The sequence below is a fragment of the Ictidomys tridecemlineatus genome, chromosome 6, assembly GCF_052094955.1.
Source record: "Ictidomys tridecemlineatus isolate mIctTri1 chromosome 6, mIctTri1.hap1, whole genome shotgun sequence".
NCBI classification, from domain to species: domain Eukaryota; kingdom Metazoa; phylum Chordata; class Mammalia; order Rodentia; family Sciuridae; genus Ictidomys; species Ictidomys tridecemlineatus.
The window spans coordinates 6884702-6907778 of NC_135482.1; the positions used below are offsets into that span (position 1 = coordinate 6884702).

At 46.0% G+C, this 23077-nt stretch overlaps 1 long non-coding RNA gene across 1 annotated transcript; it reads left to right on the top strand.

Annotated features, from left to right (window-relative positions):
• Positions 1-3663: 3663 nt before the first annotated feature.
• On the top strand, positions 3664-9431 carry LOC144378499 (uncharacterized). Its single transcript, XR_013440221.1, has 2 exons — positions 3664-4226; positions 9285-9431. It is a non-coding gene; the product is annotated as an uncharacterized LOC144378499 (long non-coding RNA).
• The last annotated feature ends 13646 nt before the right edge of the window (positions 9432-23077 follow it).

Consider the following 23077-nt stretch of genomic DNA (forward strand, 5'->3'; position numbering starts at 1 on the left):
TCCCAATCCTCCGCCACCCTCCCCCTGGACACACCAAGCCCAGTTCTGCTTACGTTACTGCCTACAGAACAGGGCTGGGTGGTTAACAAAAAATAGGAGCTCCCGGGCAGCTCCCAGCGGTTGGCTTCGGGAGGCGTGGAAGACGGGGTGAAGGGAGGTGAAAGGCTCGGGGCAGCGCGGGGCAGGCCGAGTCGGCAGGGGCGGCAGTGAGGCCCGGCGGCCGGAGGACCCAAGGGGACCTTGGGCGGCCCCGCGGCGGTGCTGCGCTCAGCCCCAGGAGGGCGCCCGGGCCGGCGTCTCCCCCGTTTGGCAGCGGGGATTGCTGCAGCGCCCCTCGCCCACACTTCCTCCGGACCTTCCCGGCCTGGCCTCGCCGGGGTGGTTGGCCGGCTTGGCCGCGCTGCGCCCAGCCCGCGGCCTCCTTCCTCCAGGCCGGTTTACCTGGTGCGCAGGACGGTGCAGGGTGTGCACCTGCCGCCTCCCTCCCTGCCTCCGCTGGGAAGTCAGGGGTTACGGTGGGGGGCTGGTCTGCCGTGACCGGGGAGCGTCGGGTCAGAGCACAGGGACTCGGGCCTGCGGGTGTTCCGGAGGAGCGGGCGGCAAGGAGCCGTCCCCTCCCCCGTGTTGACTTTGCAAAGCCCCCAGAGGCCCCTGTTGCCCAGGCCGCCATACCTGAGCTCCTCCAGGGCAAGGCCCGTGATCCCTTCATTTGTGGGTCACCAGTAAGCAGTGCAGGGCTTGGCATTTTGAGGGGGAGGGGTTAGGTACAGGATGGTGAAAGATTTTTCTGAATGAAGAAATGAAAGAGCCGGGCACTGTGGGGCACGACTGTAATTCCAGCGCCTCAGGAGGCTGAGGCAGGAGGATGGCGAGTTCGGAGCCAGCCTCAGCAAAAGCGAGGTACTAAGTAACTCAGTGAGACCCTGTCTCTAAATAAAATAGAAAATAGAGCTGGGAATGTGCCTCAGTGGTCGAGCGCCCCTGAATTCAATATCCAGTACCCCCCACCAAAAAAAAAAAAAAGAAAAGAAAAGAAAAAGAAAGAAATTATGAGTGCACCATGTTAAATATAGTACCAGTGGTCACCGAACAAAGGAGAAAGGAGCTGGAGTTCCAAAGTCAAGCAGATAGACCTGGGTTCAAATCCTTTCCTGCCATTTACTAGCTGTGTGTCTTTGGGCAAGTCATCTAAAACGTTCTGAGACTCAGGTTCCTCAACTGTAAAAAATGAAAGCAGTCCAGCTGGGTGCCCCCCACCCCCTGCCTGTAATCCCAGCGTTTTAGGAGGCCAAGGCAGGAGGTTTCCAAGTCTGAGTCTAGTTTGGGCAATTTAGGGAAACACTGTCTGAAAATAAAAATAAAAAGAGCTGGGGGTGGTAGAGCGCTTGGGGGTTCAAACCCCAGTACTGAAAAAAATATTATCTACCTTGTTTATAAGGAAGGTTTGTAGAATATGTGGCAGGCGCATATTAAGCTTAATAAATGGTCACTATTATTATTATTAGTGTTACTAATTTAACAAATATGTGTCAAGCATCTGCTTAAGTGCAGGGTACTTTTCCAGACACTGGGGCCAGATCAGTGAACCAAACACTAAGATCCCTTCCTCTTGGGGTTACATTCAGTCAGGAGAGAGGGACAATAAACACTGCCAAAGAGCAAATGGAGTATTATGTTGGGAGGTGACAAATGCCTTGGGGGAAAAAAGGTAGCGTGGGGGAGGGTGAGAAATGAAGGGGGATGGTCATTTAATTCTTTTTAGTTTATTTTGTGGTACTGGGGAATGAACCCAGGGTGCTCTTCCATTGAGCTACACCCCCAGCCTTTTTGCTTTTTATCTGGAGACAAGGTCTGGCTGAATTGCCAAGACTGGCTTCTGGTTTGAGATCCTCTTGCCTCCAGGATTATAGCCTTTTGCCACTGTGCCCAGCTCTGACTTACCAGCTGCCAGTTTGAGCCTAGACTGTTCCGGGGAGGAGAGAGGCAGGGAGAAACCAGTGTTGTGGCAGTGGTGGAGGCAGGTCATTGTTCCAGAGAGAAGGTAAGGGTAGAACCAGCCTTTCTCCTGAGGGGTTGGATGTGGAGTGTGAGAGAACCTGCCAAGGCCAGCTGCAGGGCTTGCCACCCACTGAGATGGGCCAGGCTGCAAATGAAACAGGTCTGGGAGCAGAAAGGGAGAATCAGGAGCTCAATTTTGAATGTACTAAGTTTTGTTTGTTTGTTGTTGTTGTTCTGTGCTGGGGATTGGGATCCAGAGCCTCAAGCGTGCAGGTACAAGCTGTACTACTGAGCTGCACCCCCAGCCAGATGTCTTAAGATTTTAGGTATCAGTTAGACATGCTTGTGAAGATATCTGACAGGCAGTAGGAGTTTGGGAATCAGGCTGTGGATGTACATTTGGGATTTGGGATTAGCACTGTTACAACTACTTTTCCTCCACTCTTGCACTTGATTCTCACACCAGCTAATAAGTAAGGCAGGGCAAGGATCAATCCCTAGCTTGATGGAATCTATGCAGGTATATACCCAAAAGAATTGAAAAGAGGTATTCACAAAAATACTTGCACATGAATGCTCACAGCAGCACTGTTCACAGCGGCCAGAGATGGAAACAACCCAAATGCCCATCACCCGAAGAATGGATATATGATCTAGTAAAAAAATGACATATTATTCAATCATAAAGAACAATGAAAGACTGATGCATGCTACAAGATGGACCAACTTCAGAAACATGTTAAATGAAGAAAAGGAGTCACGAAAGATCACATATTGTATGATCTCATTTCTTTCTTTGTTTTTATTATTTTCTTCTGTAGGATTCCACTCATGTAAAATGTCTAGAATAAGTAAATCCATAGAAGCAAAAGCAGGGCTTTCAGGGAAGAAGAATGGAGAATAATTGCCAAATGGGTCAGGGGAGGCTGTGAATATATAAATGGTGCAGAACTGCATTGGGGGTGGAACCCAGGGGTGCTTTACCACTGAGCTATACCCCTATCCCCCCCTTTTTTTTAAAGAGAGAGAGAGAGAGAGAGAATGAACCTTTTTTTTTTTTTTTTTTTTTTTTTTTGTAGATGGACACAACACAATGCCTTTAGTTTTATGTGGTGCCGAGAATCGAACCAGGGTCCTGCCTGCTGAGCCACAATTCCAGCTCCCTCCAATCCCTTTTTATATTTTTGAGAGAAAGTCTTGAAAAGTTGCTGAGGCTGGGCTTGAACTTGGAATCCTCCTGCCTCAGCTTTCCAAGTCTCTCGGATTACAGGCATGTGCCACAGCACCTGGCTGAATCGTAGACTTTAAAATAGTTAACTTTATGTTGTATGAATTTTACCTCAATTTGAAAGAAAGGAAGGAACGGAGGGAGGAAGGAAGGAAGGGAGGGGGAAGCAAAAAGGAAGAAGAAATGGAGGGAGGAAGGAAGGAAGAAAAAGAAAGAAGACAACCTCTAGAAAGAAACTTGCCAGGCTCCTAGGTCCCAGCACTGTGCAGCTCCTGCTGCTGTTCTCCAAGAACCCATCAGTCTGGGGACTGTGACCACAATTGAGAGGTTCTTCAGCTATGGGAGAAGAGTAGCCCAGGGAAGCAGAGGGACCTGTCCCCTGTGATGTCAGTGTAGGGCAACTGGATTTCTCAAACCCGAAACCAGGAAATCTGGTCTGACAAGGATGGGATTCACAGCCGAATCAGCCCTGTGGCTGGGGGTTGCTGGCGTCAGAGAACCTGCACTTCCTGGTCTGTTCTGGTTGGGAAGGAAGGAGCCCCAGAGCTTCCACATTTAACCCTTCAGGGCCCAGGGTTCCAAGATCAGGGAGTTTTAGTCACCACCTAGGAGGAAATGGAAGCTCCAAGAAGATAGAGATCTTCTCCCAAGTCACAGAGGCAGTCAGTGGCTGAGCTGGGATTAGAAGGGAACTGACCTTTACACAGCACCGACTTCATATCCAGGGGCCTTGTCCTGCAAACAGTGAGTCAGAGGCTCCGTTCTACAACTGAGATTCAGAGAGGTTTCCTGACTGGCCAACTCTGCACAGCTCTGAAAGGCAGGGCAGGTGGCTGACCGAGATCCACCTGACCCCAAGTCTGCAGTTCCTCCCGGCCCGTCTCTCCAGCGCTGGGTACTGTGGAGTGTTCAGAAGTCATTCCATGAAAGAATGAATGGCTGAGTCACACGCTGCTCTTTTCCTTCTGCCACACCTCCATCCTGATACACCCGCTTCAAGGTCAGCAAACATTCTGGGGCTCCCATGCGGTTGCCATCGTGACAGAACTTTTAGAAATAACAGCTTTTGGGAAAACAGGACAAAAACAGTGGACTCTTTTTTTGCTACTAGTGAAGACTCTTCTGTCCAAGTTGGCAAGAGTTAACACAAAGCCCCGAAGAGCCAGATCTCCTAACAGACCCTTAAAGTTATTAGCACTGACCCCCTTTGTTTGCCTCACCCTGTCACCTTCACCACAGATCTAGGTTTTTACAAAGTTTGTTTTTTTTTTTTTTAGTTCTTTTTATTTTTAATTTTGAGACAGGGTCTCACTAAATTGCAGAGGTTGGCCTGGAATTTGGCAATCTCCCTGCTTCAGCCTTGCTGGGATTACAGGCGTGCTCCACCCTACCAGGCTCAGATCCATGCTTTTTTTTTTTTTTTTCAAGAGAGATAGAGAGAGAGAGTGTTTTAATATTTATTTTTTAGTTTTCAGCGGACACAACATCTTTGTTTGTATGTGATGCTGAGGATCGAACCCGGGCCGCACGCATGCCAGGCGAGCGCGCTACCGCTTGAGCCACATCCCCAGCCCTCAGATCCATGCTTTTGAAAACCGATGTCTTACAGCTAGGTGTGGTGACACATGTCTGTAATCCGGGCTACTCGGGAGTCTGAGGCAGAAGCATCGAAGTTTGAGACCAGCCTGAGCAAGACCCTGTCTCAAAATAAAAATAAAAAGGGCTGGGGGGATGTGGATCAGTGGTAGAACATCCCTGGGTTCAGTCCCCAGTGCCAAACAAATAGACAAACAAAAACTCAGCATTCTTCTGGGGGTCACCACTTTCCAGCCACTCCTTGTTCCTTGGACCCCTGCAGCCAGCACCGCATCCCCCCTTCTTCTGAGTTATTCTCTCCCTTCTCTCCTTCCTTCCTTTCCCTTTTTTTTTTTTTTTCTTTTTTGGTCCTGGAAATTGAATCTAGGGTCACTCTACCACTGAGCCACATCCCCAGCCTTTTTTTATTTTTTGAGACAGGACCTCCCGATGTTGCATAGGGTCTCACTAAGTTGCTGAGGCTGGCCTCAAACTTATGATCCTCCTGCTTCAGCCTCCTGAGTTACTGGAATTGCACCCCGTGCCCCACTCAGATCATTCTCTTTCACTATCATTAAAAGATCTGTCCCTTTGAAGTTTTTACCTCCCAGCTACACTTATTCACTGACAACCTTAGACAAGCCTCCCTTTCTATTTCCCTCTCCTTTCCCAGTTCCTACCTGTGTTCTGTGTCTTTGCTGTCCATGTGAGGCCCATACTACAACCCCCCTGTCTGCTCAGCTCCCCTACATCCTTCTCCCTCCATCCCCACCATCCTTGCAGGGCCAACTCTTGGACTTTAGCATCTTAGGCCCAAGTTAGAGGACCCTGGCCTGTCAGACCTTGGGTAGCCTTTCCTCTCACTGTGGCCTTCTCCTTTATCAATGTGTTGTTCACACTTCCTGCTTCCTGTTTCTCTCTCTCTCTCTCCATTAGGGACTGAGCCCAGAGGCACATCCCAGCCCTTTTAATTCTTTCTTTATTTTTTAGCTGTAGATGGACATAATACCTTTATTTATTCGTTTTTATGTGGTGCCGAGGACCAAACCCAGTGCCTCACGCAAGCTAGGCAAGCACTTTACCCCTGAGCTACAACCCCAGTCCCTTATTCTTTATTTTGAGACAGGGCCTTGTTAAATTGCCTAAACTGGCCTTCAACTTGCAATCCTCCTATCTCAGCCTCCAGAGGCGCTGGGGAAATAGCTCAGTTGTTAGAGTGCTTGCCTTGCATGCACAAGGCCCTGGGTTCAAGCTGCAGGGAAAAAAAAAAAAACTTCAGAGGACTTGGGATTACAGGTGTGCACCACCAAGCCCCGCTGAGTATTGCTTTGCACTGTTACAAAGTCAAAATTTGTAATTTGAACCAGGGTGAGTGGAGAACTGTACTTGACACTCCTCATGTTCCCAGATTCAGGGGGCAAGAGTTCTTATGGGGAGGAGAGGAAGCATTCATCAGCGAGGGCGTGGTCACCTGTGATCCTCCACAATGATCGCTCCCTGATCCTCTGACACCTCCTTTTACACCCAGAAGCTGGAAGCTTTTGGAGAGCAACTCTATGTCATCTGCCCCAGGTACCTCCCTGATGGCACCCACCTGTTAGTCGACAGGCTTCCGTTTTCCATCAGGGCCCAGTTCTCCCCCTGCACAGCCACCCACCCCCTCACCCCACCCCCTGCCCTTGATCCTATATCCTAAATTCCTCCATTGACTCCTGGGTGTTTCTCTGGCTTCTTTAGTCTCTGTCTTTCCTGATTTCTTGCTAAGAATAAAACAAGAATCCTCATATCTACCTCCCTCCTTCAAACTGATAATCTTTTCTAACAAATAGTCTAGTTCCCCACCCTCCCAAGCCAAAGCACTTCCCCCATTTTTTTTTTTTTTTTTTTTGGCAGTGCTGGGGATGGAACCCAGGGCCTCCCACATGCTAGGCAAGTGTTCTACCACTCTACCACTGAACTACACTTTTTTTTTTGTACTGGGGATTGAAACCCAGGGCAACTTAACCACTGAGCTGTATCCCCAGCCCTTTTTCTCTCTTAGAGACAGGGTTTTGCTAAATTGCTTAGGGCCTTGCTAAGTTGCTGAGGCTCGTTTTGAATTTGCAATCCTGTTGTCTCAGCCCTCTGAGCCTCTGTGATCACAGGCGTGCAGCCCCACACGTGGCTTGAACTACACCTCTAGCCCACAACAATCTTATTGCTGAAGTTATTGGTTTATTCCACTTTTCTGCAGCAGATGACTTCCTGTAAACTTGCCCTGTGGGAGGCGACATGATGGAGGGGTCTGTAGGAACTCATGGCATCCAGTTTGGGGAGAGCCAGAGGGGGCTCTTTGAAGGAGGTGACACTGGGGCAGAATCTGAATGCATAAGTAGAACTTGGTCATGCAGAGAAGGGGATCAAGGACATTTTTTAAAAGTGGAAGGAGCTTGGTTGGCATGGTGGTGCATACCTGTAATCCCATCTACTCAGGAGGCTGAGGCAGAAGGACTGTCAGCTGAACACTGGTGTGGGTAACAGAGGCTGTACCTGAATTCGAACTGGAGGGACAAGAATAATCATTGAGAAAAGGAAATATGGTACCTTAAGGAAGAGGGTTGGGTATGGATGTTTTCAAGAAAGAAGGAAAAGTGAAAAGTCCTCTGGGAAATAAAGAGCAAGGAGTATCTGTCCTGAGAGTGGATACCCCACGAGAGCAGAGGACAGTAGCCCGCAGTAAGAATGTGGCTCTGGACAGACCAGCCAGAACCTCCTGGGCCACAGAAAGAATTTTGCTCTTGATTCTCAGTGCAAGAAGCAGCAGGGGCTCTGGCCTGCCTTGGTGGCACAGGCCTTCATGCCAGCTACTGCACAGGCTGAGTTGGCAGGAAGATCTGAAGTCCAAGGCTAGGGCTGGGGTTGTAGCTCAGCGACAGAGCACATGCCCAGGTTCGATCCTCAGCACCACGTAAAAATAAATAAATAAAATAATATAAAGGCATGTGTCCACCTACAACAACAATAACAAAAAAGCCCAATGGCCAGCCTGGGCCACTGAGCAAGATCCTGTCTGGGGAGAAACACAGAAGGACACAGAGATGTGAAGCAGAGGCTGCAGGCTCAAGCTGGGCTGCAACCCAGGGCTCTGTGGAGGCTCCAGGGAGGACAGACCTGCTTGCTGCCATCAAAGGGTCTAGCCGGGGTGACCTGAAGCCTAGTTTACAGACCTTTCCAGGGAGTCTCAGCTGCTTAGGCTGGGCCTTCTGCTCCTAGCACTGGCCATGACCTTAGGGCTATCCCTCAGTACCTGCATCAAGGTCTTTTGCATTTCTTTGTGTTGGAGCAGCCCTGGGGACTTCCTGCCAGGCATGCCCCTCCCCACCTGCAAGCATATCCCTGAGCCCCAGGCCTCAAATAAATAAATAGAACTGGGAATGAAGCTCAGTGGTAAGGTATCCCCAGGTTCAATCCCCAGCACCAAACCAATCAACCAACCAACCAGTTTCATTTTTTTTTTTAAAGAGAGAGAATTTTATTATTTATTTGTTTATTTTTTTTAGTTTTTGGCGGACACAACATCTTTGTTTGTATGTGGTGCTGAGGATCGAACCCAGGCCGCACGCATGCCAGGCGAGTGCGCTACCGCTTGAGCCACATCCCCAGCCCCAACCAACCAGTTTCAATCAAAAAAGATTCCAGCAGAATGGATTGGAGAGGGTAGTCACAAGGAGAGGATGGTGCCCTAGACCTGGGGAGAAGATGGAGAGATGCATGGGTCGGACAGGCGGAGCTTGGTGAGAAGTCTGATAGGAGGATAAGGAAGAAGATGGAAAAAGACTTGCTTGAACAATAGATGGACAGACGTGGAACCATTGGTGCCATTTACGTGATGGTGAAGGTTGTAAGGTTAGAGGCTGGGCAGGAAGGACTAACACCTAAATAGAGGAACAGAAGGGAAACTTGAGATTTTGCGTTACAGAGGGCAAGGCAGCCACCCAAACCAAGTTTCTAGCACGAGATGGGCTAAAAGAAAAAATATGAGAGCCTGTGCCCTTCACCTTGGTGATTCCAGTTCTCTCTCTCTCTCCAGGAACAAGGTGAAGGGCACACTTGTTCCAAAAGAGACTCAAGTGGTTCATTTTCTCCTTCCTCCCTCCCTCCTTTTCTTTCTGATGTGGGGAATGGCACCCAAGGCCTCATGCATGCGAAGCACACTTTCCAAGCCACAGTCCAGCACCAAGTCTCTAACGATTCCTGTAGGTAAATGTTAAGATTGGATGTGAGTGTCCCCCCCAAAGCTCATGTGGCAATACAGGAATGTTCAGAGACGAAAAATCTTCTCATGAAAACTATAACCTAGTCAGTGGATTAAACCATTTGATGGATTAATACTTTGAATAGATTATGGGTGGGTACTATAGGCAGGTGGGAGGGGCAGGAGGAAGTATTTTGGGGATTATATTTTGTCCCTGACTTCTGGCTATCTTTTTTTTCTGCTTGCCAGCTTCCATGAACTGAGCAGCTTTCCTCCTCCATGCCCTTCTGCCATGAAGTTCTGCCTCACTGCAAGCCAAGCCCAGAGTGATGGAGTCAGTGGGCCATGCACCAGACCTCTTCAATCACAAGCCAAAATAAAATTTTCCTCCTCTGAGTTGTTCTCAACAGATATTTTGATCACAGGGAAGAGCTAACTAACATGTAACTTTTTAATTTGTTTTCCGGTACCAGGGATTGAAACCAGGGATGCATTATCACTGAGCTTCTCCCCCAGCAGTTCCCAGGAAAATTTAAGGGAATGGACAGAAAAATCCTCCCTTGGATGTTTTTCTTTCATGACTATTTTCTGAATCTCTTGGGTCTCTGCTATGACTTACCTTCATTAGAGTTTCATGAAAGGTGGCATTTGATCTGGCACAGGAGGTATAGGTCTACTTACTGTAGATTTACTATAAATCTGAGTCGTGGTATTCCACCATTCAGGAACCAATGGTGTTGAAAGTCTGTGGGCAGCAGCTTTTCCAGTGTGAGATACCTGTCTCCCCAGGTAGGAAGATCTCAACATGTGCAGATTTTCTTCCTTGTGAAAGTTATTAAGTGGAAATAACATGAGATTTGGAGCCAGGAGAACTTGATCAAGTCCAAGCTTGCCTTTAACTAACTGTGTGCCCTTAGGCAAGTTTCTTAAATGCTGTGAGCTCCAACAACTCCCTTTGCAAAGGGGAATTATTATTATTTCTGCCTATGAGCAATCTGGGAATCTCAGGGTCCTGCCACACTACCTCCCAATTGAAGAAGTGTCAGAAATGAACAAGTGCTGGCTGGGGATGTGGCTCAAGCGGTAGCGCGCTCGCCTGGCATGCGTGCGGCCCGGGTTCGATCCTCAGCACCACATACCAACAAAGATGTTGTGTCCGCCGAGAACTAAAAAATAAATATTAAAAATTCTCTCTATCTCTCTCTCTCCTCTCTCACTCTCTCTTTAAAAAAAAAAAAAGAAGAAATGAACAAGTGCTTATGCTTTACTCCTCGGACCTCAGGACTGTGGATCTTGGGAGGATCAGGACTGTGACAAGGTCAGCTATCTCTGGAGGCCAGTGCCCTGGGAGCTGGGCTGGTGTGAACAGGGCAGGTGACTCAACTGGTCACCCAGTTTCTCTCACAGACACTTTAAATACAAGATTTACGTAGAGACTCGGGCAGCAGTGACACAGAAACCCTGAAATAAACACAGAAGAAAGCCAAAAGTAGAAGTCTCTGCAGGAGGAGTTTTGTGCATGCGGGAATCAGGAAGTAGCAAGAAGGGCAGAGAGGTAGTTGGTAGTGGTGGTTGCAGAAGCCTCTGGCACCTTGCAACACACCCCCTCATCTTCTTATCCACCTGTAGGTTCAGAAAGTGGTTCCCTGGACATAGCCGCTCTGCCTTTGGGTACCTCATCTCGGCTTCTTTGTCCTGGGTTTTTTTTTTTTTTTTTTTTTTTAAAGAGAGAGTGAGAGAGGAGAGAGGGAGGGAGAGAGAGAGAGAGAGAGAGAGAGAATTTTTAATATTTATTTTTTAGTTCTCCGCGGACACAACATCTTTGTTGGTATGTGGTGCTGAGGATCGAACCGGGGCCGCACGCATGCCAGGCGAGCGCGCTACCGCTTGAGCCACATCCCCAGCCCATGTCCTGGGGTTTTTCCTGGAGCTGTGGAAACTTTTTTGGTCCTTTGTTCAGGGTGACCCAGAAGGGCCAGGGATTTAAACTCCAGCCTGTAGGAGTCAGTGAATTGGTAACTGGCTTCCCCTTCCTGAGGAGCAGTAGCATGCTATGCTAGGCACATCCCTCAGGCGGCCTCAGTATGGCTGAGCCCCAGGTGCCCACAGAAGTGACCACCTTGCTGGCCTTCCTGGTTTCCCTGTCTCCCCCACCCCGCCTTGTCACCGTGCATCTTGAGATCTCCTTCAAAATAAGCTACTGGCTAGGGGTGGAGTTCAGTGGTAGAGGCTGTGCTTAGCATGTGAGAGGCGCTGGGTTCCATCCCCAGCAACAAAATAAGTTACCAAATTATTATCTTAGGCCCTTCTTTGGTAGACTCTGAACTCAGTATCGCCAGAAGAAGAGAAGCAGAAACGGAAATCTGCTTTGGGAGCTGAGAAGCAATGGACCTGTCTGCAGGGACCTGCAGAAGTCCTGTGGCCTCCTGAAAGACATCTTGGGTGAACTGTGCAGACAGGGAAGCTTCCTGTCAGACAGACTGCCCAGCAGGCCCGAGGGACCCAGTTAGTCACTGGTCCTTTCACCTAAGCAGCCTTCTCCTAAGGATGACCGCATTTTGTTAAGCACCTACTGTGTGTCCAGTGACTTGCCAGGCACTTTGTGTCCATCTCACTCTCTAAACAATTTGCAAGAGAAGGTGATAATCTTTTTTTTTAAATTTTAATTTTATTTTTTTAGTTTTAGGTGGACACAATATCTTTACTTTACATTTATGTGGTGCTGAGGGTTAAACCCAGTGCCTCACGCATGCTAGGCCAGCGCTCTACCACTGAACCACAACCCCAACCCTGATAATATTTATTTTTAGAAAAGAAAACAGTGGCTGGGCCTGGTGGCACACACCTGTAATTCTAGCTACTGGAAGCTCAGGCAGGAGAATTACAAGTTTGAGGCCAGCCTGAGCAACGTAGGAAGACTCTGTCTCAAAATAAGAGGGTTGGGAGATGTTCTGGGGTTGTAGTTCAGTGGTACAGTGATAGAGCCCTTTTCTACTATGTGTGACACTCTGGATTTGATCCTCAGCACCACAAAAGTATTGTGTCCACCTACAACTTAAAAAAAAAAAAAAAAGGAAGGATAGGGGTCTGCGGGTGGGGGCTTGATCCCTAGTGTTACAAAACCAAAAAACCCCAAGTGGATACTGGCATCAAGACAGACCTGTAGATCAATAACCCTGTGGAAAATAGCTTGGTAATTCCTCAAAAAGATAAATATAGCTGGGTGTGGTGGCATTTGCTTGTAATCTCAACCATTTGGGAGGCTGAGGCAAGAGAATCACAAGTTCAAAGGCAACCTCAGCAATTTAGCAAGACCCTGTCTCAAAATAAAAAAGACTGGGGATGTTGCTCAGTGGCTAGGCATCCCTGGGTTCAAATCCAAGTATTTGAAAGAAAGGAAAGGGCTGGGGATGTGGCTCAAGCAGTAGCGAGCTCGCCTGGCATGCGTGCAGCCCGGGTTCGATCCTCAGCACCACATACAAACAAAGATGTTGTGTCTGCCGAAAACTGAAAAATAAATATTAAAAAAACTCTCTCTCTCTCTCTCTCTCTCTCTCTTTAAAACAAACAAACAAACAAAAAAACCCTACAATTCTCCTTCCTCAGCCTTATCAGTCACTGGGATTACAGGTGTCTGCCACCCTGCGTGACAGGAGTTGGTTTAAAAAAAGAAAACATTTTGCTGAGTGAAATAAATCAGACACAAAAAAGGACAACTATTGTATGATTCCACTTACGTGAGGCACCTAGAACAGGTAAATTTGTAGAGACAGAAGTAGAGTGGAGGTTATCAAAGGTTGCAGGGAGGGAGAAAGGGAGTTATTGTTTAATGGGTACAGAGTTTCAGGTGATGAAAAAGTTCTGGAAATAGTGATTGATGATTAAATATTTTGAATGTACTTAATATCATTGAATTGTATAGTAAGGTGGTTTATTATTTTTTTTAAGAGGGAGAGAGAGAGAGAGAGAATTTTTTAAATTTTTTTTTGTTTTGTTTTTGGCGGACACAACATCTTTGTTTGTGTGTGGTGCTGAGGATCGAACCCAGGCCACACGCATGCCAGGCGAGCGCGCTACCGCTTGAGCCACATCCCCAGCACTAGTAAGGTGGTTTAAATGGCTAATTTTTTGTTTTAAAAATTTGACCATGGGCTAGGGATGTGGCTCAAGCGGTAGCGCGCTCACCTGGCATGCGTGCGGCCCGGGTTCGATCCTCAGCACCACATACCAACAAAGATGTTGTGTCCGCCGAGAACTAAAAAATAAATATTAAAAATTCTCTCTCTCTCTCTCACTCTCTCTTTAAAAAAAAAAAAAAAAAAAAAAAATTTGACCATGATTTCTACAACTTGGATTTTGTTTGATACTGATGACTGAACCCAAGGGTGCTTTAGCCATATCCCCAGCCCTTTTTATTTTTTTATTTTATTTTACTTTTTAGTTGTTGATGGACCTTTATTTTATTCACTTATTTGTATGTGGTGCTGAGAATCGAACCCAGTGCCTCACACATGTGAGGCAAGCACTCTACCACTGAGCCACAACCCAGCCTTTTTTTTTTTTTTTTTAAAGAGAGAGTGAGAGAGAGAGGGACAGAGAGAGAGAGAATTTTAATATTTATTTATTTTTTCTTAGTTCTCGGGGGACACAACATCTTTGTTGGTATGTGGTGCTGAGGATCAAACCTGGGCTGCACGCATGCCAGGCGAGCGCGCTACCGTTTGAGCCACATCCCCAGCCCCCCCAGCCCCCTTTTTATTTTTTTATTTTGAGACAGAGTCTCACTAAGTTGCTTAGGGCCTTGCTAAGTTACTGAGGCTGGTCTTGAACTTGCAATCTGCTGAGAGCCATAGCCAAGTAGGACGCATGGCATTTTGATTTGAAAGGTGACCCTGCTCAGGGATTAGGGCAGCTCCAGGTTCAGGGTGGATCCTGCTTAACCTCAGGCGCCCACTCCTTTAGAGTTCTGGAAGAGTTCTGAGAGTATTTGGTATGCAGAGCCTGGTGGAGGGAGTGTATTTTCCCAGAACGTGCGTGGAGAGTGTCGGTGAGAGTTTGGGAATAAAGAGTTGCTGTTTAAACCTACAAGGCTTTGGTGGTGTGCTGAGAGCCATTGCCAAGTAGGAATGACGCCTCGAAATTTCCTTGCCAGCGTACTCCATGTTGCTTAGAGGAAGGACTCGTGGAAATGGACTTGCCTTGGACATTCGCTGTGACATTGCATGTATGCTTGAGTAAGGTGACCTTGCTCAAGGACCAGGGCGGATCCGGGTTTAGGGCGGATCAGGTTTTAGGGAGTATCCTGCTCCTTGGGTTTAGGGTGGTTCCAGGCTTAAGGTGTACTCTGCCTGGAATAGGGCGTATCCTGCTGCCTCAGGCACGCCCAATCCTTGAGTTCCCATTGAGTTCTTGTGGGATTCAGAAAGTATTTGGGATTCAAAGCCTGGTGGAGTAGTGAATTTTGGAGAAGAATGTGGATTTCCCCAGAAGGTGTTTGTAGAGGGCGGGTGTGAGTTTGGGAATAAAGAATTGCTGTTTGAATCTACAAGGTTGTGAGTGGCTCGTGATTTTGTGCCCAGCCAGACTGCGGCAGTGGTGGCTCGGTTATTTTGTGCTCAGCCAGACTGTGGCATTTGGAGGCCTGTGCGGAACGTCTGAAGCTTGGAGGTAAGTGAAATTGTTCGCCCCTGAGGGAAGGCGAGAGAATGGGTGACCATTTCAAAAAACAATGTGTACTTGTTTTGATTTATTTTGTTTTTGTTTCAAGCTGCCTATCCCTAGAACTTTCTCAGGCAAACTGGGAAAACTGGTTGGCTCAAGTTTTAAAGTTTTTCCGGCCCTGAGGAAGAGAAAATTGATACAACGATTTTTTATTCCATTTTTGTTTCATTCAGTTTTGTTTTTGTTTTGTGTTATCTTATTGGGTTGCGTTATCTTTATATTAGATTAGAAATTAGGGGCTGGGAATGTGGCTCAGGCAGTAGCGCGCTCACCTGGCATGCGTGCGGCCCGGGTTCGATCCTCAGCACCACGTACCAACAAAGATGTTGTGTCCGCCGAGAACTAAAAAATAAAATATTAAAAATTCTCTCTCTCTTCCTCTCTCACTCTCTCTTTAAAAAAAATAGGTTAGAAATTAGTAAAAAACAAACTGAAAGAGTGTTAAGTAAATTGTTAGAGGTCCAGACTATGGTAGAAAACATGTTAGATCAAGCAAAAGAGAAGGTCTCTCCAGCTAGTCAGATAGAGGAAGAAAATTTAAAGGAAAAAAGCTTAGAGGAGAAACAGCTATCAGGGGGAAGCTACAACAGGAGGCTGCTACTAACTCTCTTCTATCACCAGAGGGTGTAATTCAACCAATAGCTCCACCTATAGAAACAGCTAAGTGGCCTGCAACCCCCGTAGTTGATAGATGGAATCCTGAGGCAGGACCTCAAAGATTAGCATGCCCTGTACTGGAGCAGGCAGGAGGGCAACAAATTCACCGTGCTTTAGATTTCAAAACAGTGAAGCACTTAAAGGAGGCTGTAACAACCTATGGTCCACAAGCACCCTTCACTGTAAGCATGGTCGAATCTATTACCAACTTGGACATGACACCAGCAGACTGGGCTAACATGTGTAAATCTATGCTAAATGGAGGACAATATTTGTTATGGAAGGTTGCCAATGAGGAATTTTGCACGGAGACAGCTAGGCGAAATGCAGCAGCCGGTTACCCTCAAAGAAATCTAGATATGTTGTTAGGAAAAGGACCTTATGAGGGTTAACGGCAACAAATTGAATATGATCCTGCTATATATGCACAAATTGCTGCAGACGCAGTTAGGGCATGGAAGACTTTACAAGGACATGGAGATTTACAAGGCCAGTTATCTAAGGTGATACAGAGAGCTAATGAATCTTACGCTGAATTTGTAGATAGGCTTATTCAAACAGCTGCCAGAATTTTTGGGGATACATAATAAGCAATGCCATTAATAAAACAACTGGCTTATGACCAAGCAAATTGTTAACTGCAGAGAGGTCATTAGACCATGGAGACATGAAGATTTAAACACATATATTAAATTATGTAGAGACATTAATGAACAAGGACAAGTCTTGGCAGCTGCAGTACAACAGGCTTTAGATGCCAGGCCAAAAACATGCTACAATTGTGAACAAACAGGACATTTTAAAAGGAATTGCCCCATAGGAAAAGGGTTTAACAAAACTAGGTATCAAAGGAATAGAATACCGGGTATTTGCCCACGATGCCGTAGAGGGAGACATTGGGCTAATGAATGCCGTTCTCAAACCACCATAGAGGGTACTCCCTTATCAAAAAACGGATAAGGACCAGATATTTACCCACGATATTGTGGAGAAAGGCATCAGGCTCCATTGCCAAAAAATGGACTGGGGGGCCCAATGCTCCAGGGCCCTCAACCACAAATATACGGGGCAGTGGAGGAACCCAGCAACACCATCAGGGTAGTGCCCAGGACACATTGTCCATTAAATCCCTCATCAGACAAACCAGAGGGAGCGCAGGGTTGAACATCTGCGCCTCTGCCAGAGCAGTACTAACTCCAGAGATGGGAGTTCTAATCATTCCCACAAGAGTAAAAGGACCTCTTCCCGAAGGAACAGTAGGCTTATTATTGGGACGTAGTTCTTCTACACTAAAAGGACTTATGATAAGTCCTGGGGTAATTGATCCCAATTATGAAGGTGAAATAAAAATTATAGCTAGTTCTCCAAGGGGCATATCAGTAATTTCACCAGGAGATAGAATAGCACAGCTGTCTCAGCCTTCCAAGTCTCTGGGATTACTGACATGCACCACCATGCACAGCCATAATTTCTAAAACTTACACATATTAAAAAAAACAGTAGGGCTGGGGATGTGGCTCAAGCGGTAGCGCGCTCGCCTGGCATGCGTGCCGCCCGGGTTCGATCCTCAGCACCACATACCAACAAAGATGTTGTGTCCGCCGAGAACTAGAAAATAAATAAATAAATATTAAAGATTCTCTCTCTCTCTCTCTCTCTCTCTCTCCCTCCTCTCTCACTCTTTCAAAAAAAAAAAAAACAGTAACAAATATGGGAGATAAAAAACATTGGGAACAACACAATGTTCTTCAATGGATGAGTGGGTGAGTTGTGATACATTCATATCATGGAATAAAATGGAACCAACTATTGGTATATGGCAACTTAAATTAGTCACAAAGGCATGATGTTGAATGAAAAAAGCCAGTCTCAAAAGGTGACATACTATCGTTCTATATATAATGTTCTCAAACAGGGAAAACTATGGGAATAGAACACAGACTAGTTGGTGAGGGGGTTTTTATGGGTGATGGAACTGCTCTGATTATGGTGGTGAACATGCATAGAACTAATTTTTTTTTAATTGGTATTGGGGACTGAACACAGGGGTGCTTAACCACTGTGCCACATCCCCAGCCCTTTTTTGAGACAGGGCCTCATTAAATTGCTTAGGGCCTCACTAAGTTGCAGACGCTCCTCTCAAACTTTGGATCCTCCTGCCTCAGTCTCCCAAGTTGTTGGGGTTACAAGGCATGCGTCACTGTGACCGGCCATAAAACTATTTTTTTAAAAGTCAAGTTAATTGAATAATAATTTAAAATAAAAAATAGGGCTGGATGTATAGCTCAGTTGGTAGAGTGCTTGTCTCTCATGCGGAAGGCCCTGGGTTCAATCCCTAGCACAAATAAATAAATAAATAAATGGGGGAGGGCTGGGGATTTCGCTCAGTGGCAGAGCACTTGCCTAGTAGGCATGAGGCCCTGGGTTCAATGCTCAGCCCTGAAAAATAAAATAAATGTGAGATTCAGAGGAATTGATCAGTCCAGGATCACACAGCTCTTCTGCGACAGGGCTGGAACTTGGACCTAGGTCCATCTACTTCCCAGGCTGCCTGGTTTCCCCAGCATGCTGCCCCTTAGGTGGATGGTGTGGGGATCAAATGAGATAATGGCAGGAAAGTCCTTTGTAAATAGCTCCGGGCTATACAAATGTCAGGCTTCCTTATTAATCAGAAATCTGGCTGCTTCCCCAGCCCCCAATTTAATGAAGAGACTTATTATTATTGACTTGGACACTCAACCTTGACCTTCAGTATATTAAGAACTGATATCCTAAAACACAAAACAAAGCAAACAAGCAAAGAACAACAATGGGTGGCATCTTTACTCCTTGCTTATAAAACTTCATGTCTTTCAAGAAAAAAAGAAGTTGAAAAAAGAAGACTGGTGACAGCTTAAAATAAGAAGATTGCAGACTCTGGGGTATAGACGACGGTACTGAGGGGTGGTAGAGGGCACGGTGAGCAGGACTCTTCAGCGAGACTAAGGGATGGGGAGAGGTGGGTACGGGGGTGCACGCCTGTAATCCCAGGGTTTTGAGAGATTGAAGCAGGAGGATCACAAGTTCAAAGCCAGCTGCAGTAAATTAGCAAGGCCCTAAGCAACTCAGCAAGACACTGTAAATAAAATATAAAAAGGGCTGGGGATGTGGCTGGTTAATGCCTAGAATGTCCTAGGCCTGGAGGGGCAAGGGCATGGGGTCAACCTTGGGCCTAGGGATTTGGATACCAGCTTTGGACCAAGGCAAATGTTGATTCAAATCCTGCTTCTGCCCTTTCCTCTAGGGGGAACTGAGGTCACCTAAGCACTCTGAGTCTCAGTTTTCTAACTTGTAACATGGGGAAAATAACAAGACCAACCTGTGTTTTGTGAAGGTTATGTAGAGAGTGAAATTCCCATCTAGGAATAGCACTGACAGTCAATGAACAATAAATCATGACAATAATAACAATAAAATAGAATAAACGACCAAGCTCTTGGACCCATATATAAAAGATAACACACATATGGTTCCAAAGTGACCCACAACTGTTACAGGGATCAGGAAAAATACAGTCACTCGAGGCGTAACTGATGCTAAGCATTAAGAAATACATTGTCGGGCACTTCTGAAGCTGTGCAAACATCATGGAGTGAACTTACACAAACCTACACAGAATTGCCTCCTTCTCACCTGGGCTGTACAGAGCAGCCTCTGGCTCCTAGACCACAAATCTGTGCAGCATTGTGGAACACTGAGTACAGCAACAGTAGAGAACACAGCAGTCCATTCAATACTGCATTCAAATGAATACTGAATATGGGCAATTGTAACATGATGATCACATACTTACATATTTAAATATATCTAAACATGGGAAAGTTACAATAAAAATGCTGTATGAAAGATAAACAATACTTCGTACCAACATTGTCACCAACATGCCAGTAAAGCATTTCACTATGGTATCACCATGACTCTGCCTTCATTAGGGGATAGGAATTTTTCAGCTCCATTTTTATTATTATTTGCAGTACAGGGGCTTTACCCAAGGCCTTGCATGTGATAGGCAAGCACTCTTCCAATGAGTACTTTTTAATTTTTTGTAAAATATAAAAAAAATTTCCTGGGTAACTAGAGTTATGGGCATGCGTCATTATGACTGGCTCCACTTTATTTTTTATCCTATTTTTTGGTGCTGGGCATTTAACCACTAAGTTACATCCCAAGACTTTTTAAATATTTTATTTAGAGACAGGGTCTCACTAAGTTGCTTAGAGCCTTACTAATTTGTTGAGGCAGGCTTTGAACTTGCAATCCTCCTACCTCAGCCTCGAAAGTTATTATAGGCTTGGAATTATAGGCTTGCACCATTAAGTCTGGCTAGAAAATTATTAAGGCACCTGAAAAATTTTCAATTCAAGTCTGCAAGTATAAGATATGATAGGTCCCTCTTATATAATGGATAGTTTCTTGTTTCGGAATCCAAATGTAGACAGAATTAGTTTGAAGAGTTGCTTTTCTGAGGTTCTTTATGATACAATAAAGTGGAAGAAAAGAGATGCTGGGCTGGGTTTGTGGCTCAGTGGTAGGCCGCTTGCCTGGATGTGGGCACTGGGTTTGATCCTCAGCACCGCATATAAACAAATAAATCAAATAAAGGTTCATCAACAACTAAAAAAATATTAAAAACAACAAAACAAAACAAAGAGATGCTTTGGTGAAAGGAACCAAGTTTTCAGATTCCCTCAGAGCCTGGGTTCTGAGGAAACACACCCTCACACTGGGGGAGATTTTGAAAATTTCAGAGAAAAGAGGAAGTTTTGGTGATGAAGCCCCTCAAAGGGAGGCAGGTTCTCAGTCTTCATTTGGGGGTTGGAGTACCGCAGAGGGGCGGGGTGAGGAAGTTCAAAGTACATGGATCAAAAGATATTCTTGGAAGGAGCACAGAGGGAAGGATCAGTCTAGTTGGAGCTAAGTGTAGCTTTAGGCCAGGGAGGCAGGGGAGGTGGCACATGGATCAGCAGAACAGTGAGCTGAGGGGCAGCTGCAGGTCACAGGAGATTGCTAACTGTGAGTTTGCTGGGGCAAGTGGCTCACCAAAAGATACTCTAGGAGTTGGTTGAAAATTGGTCTACAGGGCTGAGGATGTGGCTCAAGGGGTAGCATGCTCTCCTGCATGCGTGCGGCCCGGGTGCGATCCTCAGCACCACATACCAACAAAGATGTTGTGTCCGCCGAGAACTAAGAAAAAATAAATAAATATTTAAAAAAAAAAGAAAGAAAATTGGTCTACATAGGAAGGAAATAAGGGGTATGTATGAATCAGAGTTCTCTAGAGAGACAGAATCAATAGGTAATAGACTGAATGTCACAACCCATTTTATCACTTGTTATTGGCCTTGAATGCTGCAGATGACTGTCTCTGATAAACAGAGGTGGAGTTTCCTACATTGCTCTGGCTACAAGGAAGTTGGAAATTAGGGAGGATTAATTACAAAAGGGGAAATGAATTCTGCTGTCATTAAGGTGGGGAGTTTTCCAGCCAATTGTAAGGGGCATCAAATCAGATTAAGATTTATATTGGATCTGGGCGTAGTGGTGCTCACCTGTCTTCCAAGGGAGTTGGGAGGCTGAGGCAGGAGGATCAAAAGTTTGAGGTTGGCCTCAGCAAATTAACAAGGCTCTCAGCAGCTTAGTAAGACCCTCTCTTAAAATGAAAAAAAAAAAAAAAAAAAGACTGGGGGTGTTGTTCAGTAGTTAAACGCCCCTGGTTTTAATCTCTCACACCAAAAAAAAAAAAAAAGAAAAGAAAAAGATTCATATTGGGTTGTAACCAGGAGTCTAATGACAGTGTAACCAGTCAGAGGAAACTGCAGTCATTTTGGAGGAAACAAAGTGGGCAGCATTGAGAAAGGAGGTGCCAAAGCAAGAGTACATGGCAGAACAGAGAGAGAAAACAATGACTCATTAGATGCAAAGGAAAGGAGAGTATCCAAAATGCTTCCTGAGTCCCTTTTGGTTTCAGGAATTAGATAAATGGCAATGCCACTAACCCTGTTAGGTAATCTGGGAAAGGTGAGTTTTGGGAACATGATGGGGCCGGTCATTTTTGGACGCGCTCTGTTGGAAGTGTCTGAGAGACTCTGGCTGTTGATAGGCCACACATGCATTTGGATGCCAATTTCCTACACATGGTAACTCACAGGGGTAGCCTAACAGGCTCTCCAAGAAAAGGGCGGGTCTGGTTTGCAGCCTTTTCTTTTTTTTTTTTTAAAGAGAGAGAGAGAGAGAGAGAGGGAGAGAGAGGGAGAATTTTAATATTTATTTTTTAGTTATTGGCGGACACAACATCTTTGTTTTGAATGTGGTGCCGAGGATCGAACCCGGGCCGCACGCATGCCAGGCGAGCGCGCAACCACTTGAGCCACATCCCTAGCCCCCTTTTGTTTTCTTTTTAATTTTTTTTGGTGGTACTGTGGATTGAACACAGGGTACATTACCACTGAGCTACATCCTGACCCTTTTTGTTTTTTATTTCGAGACGGAGTCTCACTAAGTTGCCCAGCTGACCTCGAACTTGTGATCTTCCCACCTCAGCCTCTTGAGTTGCTGGGATCACAGGCAGGGGCCACTGTGTTCGGCTAGTGTTTTCTGACTTCCATGGTGTAAATGCACTCACTCTGGCCAATCTCAAGCTATCAACATAAGGATACTAACAGGGGATTTCCTAAGATCAGCTCTTAGGAGCCCATCTGAAGGTCCAGGATGCCCTGTGACTATGGGGGAGAATGGGATCTCCCAGGTGGAGTATAACCTCTGACCAGAGAGCAGTATCTTCAGGAGATGGGAGAAGAGTTCCACAGGGACAACTGTCAGAAGGAAAACCAAGAAGACAGGGCTTCATGATCAAGCTCAGTTGGGGTCGCATCAACCTCTGTAGAATTAACTTCCATTTTCCATTCATTTATCATCTTAGCAGTCCCTGCTGCTAGACTTGGCCTACTCAAGAGCAGACACTTTGTCTAACTCAGCTCTCTGTTTCTGTGGCATAGCACACAGTAGGTGCTCAGTAAATAACTCCAGTAATGATGTTTAGATCAAGATTCAAAGAACTTAACAAACTAAATTTAAGTTACAAAGTCTGCAGCTGGCAAGAGGAAATTTCATAGAGATAAACGACATGGAGATTTATTTGGCTGCAACTAAATCCTATCATAATGATCAGTGCGGTGTAGTTCACAGGTCAGCAGAAGGAGCATCCTCTGAGTAGAGAACAGGAATGTAGAATGTACCTTCTCAGGTCTCAGGTCTATCCCAGATCAACTCAGAATGTGCCTCTTTTTTTTTTTTTTTTTGGTACCAGGGATTTAACTCAGAGGCGCTTAACACTGAGACACATCCCTGGCCCACTTGATATTTTATTTTGAGACAGGGTTTTACTAAATTGCTTAGGCCCTTGCTTAAATTGCTGAGGCTGCTTTGAATTTAGGATCCTCCTGTCTTGGCCACCAGAGCTACTAGGATTACAGGTGTGTGCCACTGCACCAGTTGGAATATACCTCTTAAAAATTCCTAACTTGACATTCTTGCTCACTGAAAGTTTGAGAGTGGTCTCTAGATCCCCTGTGGAAGGGCAGCATTTGGTCTGAAGAGGTAGTAACCTCCACCCTCCTCCACCACAC